The 7,915-nt window shown below is 37.5% G+C and overlaps 1 long non-coding RNA gene across 1 annotated transcript; it reads left to right on the top strand.

The window, feature by feature from the left end:
• Positions 1-360: 360 nt before the first annotated feature.
• LOC144372048 (uncharacterized) lies at positions 361-4,812 on the top strand. Its single transcript, XR_013432090.1, has 2 exons — positions 361-1,843; positions 2,283-4,812. It is a non-coding gene; the product is annotated as an uncharacterized LOC144372048 (long non-coding RNA).
• The last annotated feature ends 3,103 nt before the right edge of the window (positions 4,813-7,915 follow it).

Raw genomic sequence — 7,915 nt, forward strand, 5'->3', positions numbered from 1 at the left:
AAAAAACGAAAGGTTGAAGGATGGGGATGTGGCTCAGTGGTAAAGCCTTTATCAGTAACTGCAAATAAATAAATAAAGACCTGGAGAAGGCTGTATGAACATTTGCATGAGTTCCCAGGAAAGAAGTCATAACTGAAATACAAAATACTCCCATATTAAATCAAGAAAGTTCATCCCCAGTTTAAAACATTACCCAACAAATACAAATTAATAGACCATTGAAAGGAGGTCTGGTATGGTAGAGGAAAGAGAAGGGGGCAGGGGTAGGGAAAGGGGGAACGTGAACTTCAACCGATTTCCATGGATGGATGAACCCACCAACTATGAATAACTATAAAGCTCTAAAAAATTATGCAAAAATGGAAGATGGAAATTAGGTAGAATTATATAGCTCATGATGCTAACAGAAAAGTAAAACAAATTTCACACTAACTAAACAAAACAAAACAAAACAAAAATATCAGCAAAGCAAACAGATTATTTGGAATAATTGCTGCCTTCTCTGAAATTCTCCCGTCAGAAGACAGTTAAAATGACTCCATCAAATTTATGTAGGAGAAGTTGTGACACATAATTTTTGAAACACAATGTACCTTGCATATAAACAAGAACACGGAAAGTTTATTTTTGGAGTAAAGAAAACTAAAAATATTTTCAAAAATTTGATACCTTAGGCAATGTGCCACAACTCACCTAACTAAATATTTCCCTTTCCATTTCTCTAGGACTTTGTGTCTTCAAATCCTGCTTGTACTTCTAAATCATTAATATTCTATTTGTACCAGATGATTGCTACCAAGATGAAAACACTACGGTGTCTGGTTGAACTACATGAAATTGCTGCTATTTGACTGTTTTTGATCTATAAGATCAAATCCAAGGCTTCAAACTCATAGAGAATAAATAAATACTTAACATTTTGATGAGATTTTTTATAGTAATTTAGTGTATCAGTTATGGTTTTTCAGAAAGAACAAAGAAAACCAATAGATCAAATATCTCTTCTTTATATATATATCTATATATATCTATATCCGTATCTATCTATCTATATATATATATATATTGTACATAACCCAGTAGTGTAGGTTGCAGAATGGCCAAAGAAAGTACCCAGAGACAGCATAGGAGACACATGGTTTATTGGGAAAAGCTTCAAGAGATCAGTGACTGCTCCAAGAAGAGTTCAGTGGCAACAAGATGACAAGTAGCACTTCTGAGCACTTCTGTCCCTCAAGGTATATTGTCAGGCAGGGCTTCCTCTCCCTCATGGCGTTTAGTCCAGTGGCGGCCAGCTAGACAGGTGACCCATGTGCTTCCACAGTGCCCTGAGTTCCCTGCCCCTCCCCATTTAGAGAGAAGTTTTATATGTTAGTCTGCAGAAGCAAGAAGCAGTGACATCATCGAGTATTAGTTTGCTTAGTTTGCCTGAATCCCTAGGAACAGCTCTCCTGGTGTAGACACAATAAAGTAGCTTTCTACGAATAAGACTAACCTGTCCTAGTAACCTGTCCTAGTTCCCTGTGTGCTTAGGAGAAAGCCAGGGCCCTTCAAGATAAAATGTATCTGAACTTTCTGGCCCAGGCTTCCTCTCATTGTTCCCTGAACCTGGCTAGAATTTGGGGGAACAGAAAACAGGCATTCAGGGACTCGGAGTTTTACCTCTCCCCTCTTCTGCAGGGGCCATGTAATCTATCTTCTCCATCGACTGAATATAAAGAGTTGGCTCACGATATTACGGAGGCCGAGAAGCCCCATAATCTGCTCTCTGCAAGCTGGAGACTTCAGCCAGTGGTGGAATTCTCTTCTAGTCTGGAGACCTGGAAACAGGAGAGCCAATCTGGTATGATCTTAGTCTGAGGACTGAAGATGAAGGTCTCAAACTATGTGGTCAGGCCAAAGAAAAAGAGAGAATGCATGTTTTCTCCTTTTGTTTTATCGAGACTGAATGATGCCTCCCCACGCTGGGAGGGGCAGGGCACTGGCTTTACCGAGACTGAGACTGTGACTCAGATGCTAGCTTCATTCAGCAATGCTCTCACAGGGCTCTGGCTGCAGCTCAGTGGTGGAGCACTTGCCCGGCATGCATGAGGCCCTGGGTTCAGTTCCAGCACTGCCAACAGATACACATTCCCACAGACGAATTCAGAAATAATGTTAAGTTCATGATGAGTAGTTCCCGCTGGACCCTGAAAGTTAGCCATTACATTTACCATGTCGACTTTTATCTATGTGATTATTTTGTCTTTGAATCAGCTCACTTTTTTTTTTTTTGAATTCAGCCTCATCTGCAGCAGAGATCTCCAGGATGCCTTGCTTTTATTTATTTCTAATACAGTATCACCTGCTTCTCAGAATACCATCAGACATCCCACCCTGCCCCTGTGAAAACGGAGAGCTGCCTGGTTTGCTGCCTACTGGTGAGCGGGTTCCCTTAATGTATTACCCTGCTCTGATGCTGGTTGCAGCTGAGGGGGTAAGTACTGCATTGGTTTGAATGTCCCCACTGAAATTCATGTTGAAATTTAATCCCATCGTGTGTGACTGAGTGGAGACCAGGTGGCACCTCTAAGAAGTGATTAGGTGATTAGGCTCTGCCCTATGGGTTAATGGATTAGTGGGTTGCCTAAAGAGTGGCTCTGTTATAGAAGCCAGTTTGGCTCTGTGACTCCATGTGGTGCCCTCCACCATGTTATATTACAGCAAGTAGGCCCTCACCAGATGGTAAACAGATGCCAGCACCATGCTTTGGGACTTCCCAGCCTCCAGAACCATGAGTCTAATAAACCTCTATTCTTTATAAATGACCCAGTCTCTAGTATTTAATTAAAGCAACAAAATGGACTAAGGTTCATACCAAGAAATTGTTGTGCTCATTTCCAATCTTTCCATGTTTGTTGTACTTGTTATTGTCATTTATTTAACTATTCCTTCATTTAGTATTTGTCTGCTTCAGAATGATTATTTGTTTTATTAAATGTGAGCATAAAATAAAGTGGGTGGCTGTTTTTAAGAAGTTAAATTGACTGCTGTGGAAAGACTCAATGAAGCTCATTCACAAAATGTTTTTCAGAGTAGATTTGGGATGGGTGAGATGCATGGGAAACATTGAGAAATCATGAAAACAAACAAACAAAATAAAACAAAACAAAAACTCTGTGGTTCTTCCTTCAGGTTTCTTGGAAAAAGTCTTTAAAATCTTCTACAGCTCTCTCTCTTTCTTCTTTCTCTCTTTTTATTTCATTTGAGCCTCAGACAACAGGTATTTGAATTGATCAGACTCTTTATTTTTTCTCTACAACACCAAACACATTTCCCTTCCTCCTTCTCCTCAGAGTAGGATTGCTGCAGCACAGTACATGCCACTTAATGTCCTCAAGTACTAGTCAGGTTTCTCTCTAGAAGGAATAAAACAACTTGTACTTCCACTTGTGTGCCATGAACTACCGTTTTCTACAGTCCTGAAAAACAAGCAAATAGAAACCCACTAACATGGTTTTGCCCATAGCTGGTTTTAGGGATGATCTCAGTGTTACTGTGGATCTTAACTTACTTCATAGTGAGTCTGAGTATTGTTTAAATTCTTGTTAGCTGCTTGGCTGCCCCTTTAATGAATTACCTTTACATAATCACTCAGTCTTTGTTTCCCCAATAGGGGAAATCGTGACCATTTTTGTTGATTTCTCTTGGTTCCCTAAAATACTAGAATATGTTATTTGTTAAGATTTGTGGTTGGAAGTCAGCAAACTCTTCTTTCAAATGGTATCAACCTATTAGTTTTATCTACAACGAAGAGTCCTAAATACTAATGTTAGTATAGCCATTATTATGTATTCATATTATGCTTTCTAATTAAGAGTCTTTTATAAGTAGTCATGTTCTCATCCCGATAATTAGAACCTCCCCAAAATTAGCATATCATGTTTCTTCCTACTATCCCCAATGTATGTCAGTGAGAAATCGACCTGAAAATTCAATCCCCTAAATAACTAAGATAGGGCTTAGAGCCTATAGGACTCTGGGAGTGGGGAGCATTCTGTGCAAGTATGTTTACCTGCCTCTGACACTGAGCCTCCAGTCAAGAAAAAGAGAGGGACACAAAGGAAGGGGAATTTGCAACCAGGTGGACAAGCTGGAACCCACCTTGGTCACTCACTGCCTTCTCACCAGCAGCTTTGACCATGTGGGTCATGATACAGGCACCTGTCAGCACATAACCACCCCTGGACCTGGTTCATGATTGGAGATACCAAATGAAGAGACCCGATAGGTGGTGAGAAGATGCAGACCTGTCACCTCTCATCCACCAGGAAAATCAGGGCATCTGCAGCCATTCGGATGAGGTATAGCAGCCAGCCATGAGGTGTGGCTTTAGGTGACCCTCTCAGCACGAATATGGCTAGTTCTTGACACTGCTTTCCAGATCATATCTCCTGTGAGAAACCATAACCCCAAACCAAACAGGAAGAGGAATTCTGGAAAAGATTTCAACTCAGCTATTTGGGCACCATTTGAAGCCACTGACTTTGAGGTTTCTAACCATTTCCTCTATTCTTGCTATTTAAAGTGTGGATTTGGACCCAGCCGCGTCCACATCACCTGGGAGCTTGTTAGAAATGCAGTCTCGGGCTCTGCACCAGGCTCATTTCATTGGAATCTGCATTTTAACAAGACCTTTAAATATTTTGTGTATAAGTTTAAATTGAGGATTGTTGTTCTATATATTCCTTTGTCTCTTCTTTCTTTTCAATTTGTTTTTCTACAACCTCTTTTAAAAAAACTTAAAAAAAATCAATAAAGATGTTATGATTTCTTTGTTATGCAATTCTTAGACACTTTGTTATGGTTTAGAGATTAGATGTTTCCCAAAAGCTCATGTGTGAGACAATCCAAGAAGCATTAAGAGGTGAAATGATGGGATTATGAGAGCTTTGACGTGATCGGTGAATTAATCCCCTGATAGGGATTAACTGAGTGGTAACAGAAGGCAGGTGGTGTGCTGCTGGAGGAGGTGGGCATTGGGGTGTGCCTTTGGGGCATATATCTGGCTAGTGGAGTATCTCTCTTCTTCTTGGTAGACAGGTCCTCACCTGATTTCCTCCACTATACCTTTCCTCCATGATGTTCCGACTCACTTGGAGCGCCAAAAAATGAAGCCAGCTGTCTAAGGACTGAGACCTCTGAAACCATGAGTCCCGCAAAAAACATTTCCTCTTCTCAAATTGTTCTTGTCATGCCTTTAATCATAGCAGTGAAAAAGCGGACTAAATCAATCAGTATCTACCTTCTTAAGTGACCACACATAATGGAACATTGATTTACACTTCCAAATTAGATATTTGTCTCTCCCCCACTGACTTATAATAGTATACACTCATGAGTATTATTCCATAAATTATGTTTCAACAACATGCCACTTATTTTCTTGCTAAATTATTTGAGGCTTGCCAATAAAGTATTTCAGTGGGCTCCCATGTCCTGTGGACTTCCCGTTGTCCTGTTGGAGTACTTCCTTACTTTCTGGCCCTATAGGACCCTCCAATCTTGTTATTTCCTTCTGATGTCTTAGAATCAGGCATTGCTCTAAGGAGCCTGGGTTCCTTTTATTGGAGAATAGCACTGGACACCAAAATCCAAGAGCCAATCTTGTTCATTGTTATTTGGCTATCATTGCTCTTAGCAGGTAGCACTATGAAATATATCCATGCATTCTAATCCATGTAAATACATATTCTAATTCATGTATACATACCCATAACCATTTCTATAACATCTATTTGTTTGTGTCTATATTAAACAGACACTGAGTTTATGCTGATTTATTTAAATTTAATCCAGCACCACATGGTTTATTCTATCTTTCTCCAGTTGTTTATTGGCAGGGTGACTCTCTGTCATTGAGAAATTTGGCTCCCATCATCGGCCTCTTGGTGGTTCAATGCCAGTGCATAGTGTTTCTAAAACTGTTAACTCATATTGATTATTAAACTTCACTTTATCATTAATAAACTTATTTTTATAATTAGTGTTTTATTTCTTTCACCAAAGTTTTGTAAGTTTTACACAGTAATCTTGTACCTATTTTGTAATGTTTCTTAGGTAATCATCTAACCATCTCTTAGCTTTTCTTGATCTTAATGGATTGGGCATGGTATTTCATTTTCATATTCCAAATTCAAATTTTCTTGCTTCTATAAAGGAAACTACTTGACTTTTGTATTCTCACCTCCTATCTTGGGTATTGCTCTCCTAGTATCTAAAGCACTTAAATCTTTGTTAAATCTTTGGAATATTATACCTAGACAAACAAAGGCATTTTATTTATTCCTTCTACCTTGTAGATTTCTTACTTCCCTTTGTTGTTCTTTTGGACTAGCTAAAATCTCCAGTAAGATGCTGAATGAAGTGGTGCGAGAAACCATCTCTGTCTTGTTCTTGATTTTAGGGTGGGTTTATCCAGTTTGTTAATACAAGTTTTATGCTTGTTTTAAGGTTTTTTTTTGGTAGATTTTATTAAATGAATTGAAAAAGATCCCCTCCATTGGTATTTCCTGAGAATTTTTATCATGAATTACTGCTGGATTTCATGAAATGTTGATACCGCATCCATCAAGATGATCATATGATTTTTCTTATTTATCTTGCTAGTGAGGTAGATTATGTTAACTGATTCTCAAATGTTGAACCAACCTTGAATACCTGGGATTATTCATACTTGGTTTTGGTACATAATTCTTTTTTACATTGGTGGATTAGATATGCTAACATTTCACTAATGATTTTATAGTGGTTTCCATTAAAAACTGAAAAATATTGGATTATCGTTTTCTATTCTTGTAATGTGTTTATCTGGTTTTGATAGTAGGATAATGCAGATTATAAAATGTGTTGGGTAGTGTGCTCCCCTCTTCAACTTTTTTTCAAAAAAATGGAGAGGATTTGGTCATATTATTCCTTTTTCGAATGTCTTGAAGCATTCATATGAGAGAAGCTCCAGGCATCTGTGTTGTATTTATTTTGGTTTTAGTGTTTTAACTACTAATACAATAAAATGAAAGATATAAGACTATGGAGGTTTTCTATTTCCCTTTAAGTTAGGTTTGGTAGTTAGTCTCTTCTAGGAAACTGACATCTGCTAATCAAGGCACCAAAATTGTGGCACAAACTTGTTTGTAATACTCCTTTGACCACTGGACTTGGGTATCAAAAGTCTTTATCATCTCTTTCAATTCTCACATTAATAATCAATGCCTTCTACATTTTCCTTAGTTAGGCAAAAAGTTGATCAGGTTTATTAAGTATTTTAGAACTAGCTTTTTTATTGTGGATTTTTTACTATTGTTTTCCCGATTTCATTTTTCTTTTTTTTTGGTTTCTGCTGAAATATTTTCTTTTTTAACATGGTTTGATTTTTTTTATTTAGTTAAAATTGCTTAATTTGTTTATCTGTCTAAAATTTTGTTTTCTATAGGCTTAATTTGTCCTCAATCTATTTCCTAAGAGGAAAACATTATTTTCATATCTTTTTTCTTTCTCAAACTTTTTTTTAATTTTTAAATTTAATTTAATTAGTTATAAGTGACAGTAGAATGCATTTACATACTTTGATATATCATACATAGATGAAATATAATTTCTCATTTTTCTGAGTGTACATAGAATCATATTGGTCATGCAGTCATGTATTTACACAAAGTAACAATGTCTATTTTGTTCTACTATCTTTCCTATCCCAACATCACCTCCTCTCCCTTCCCTTCACTTCCCTCTACTTAACCTAAGGTAATGCCATTCTTCTTTAGTGCCCCCCACTCAAACTTCTTTTAAGACTATAATTTCCCTCTAAATACTATTTTCAGTGTATTCCCAAGCCAAACTTGTATTTTTATTTCTATTTACTTATAAATATTCTATA

This window comes from Ictidomys tridecemlineatus, chromosome Y (assembly GCF_052094955.1).
Source record: "Ictidomys tridecemlineatus isolate mIctTri1 chromosome Y, mIctTri1.hap1, whole genome shotgun sequence".
NCBI classification, from domain to species: Eukaryota; Metazoa; Chordata; class Mammalia; order Rodentia; family Sciuridae; genus Ictidomys; species Ictidomys tridecemlineatus.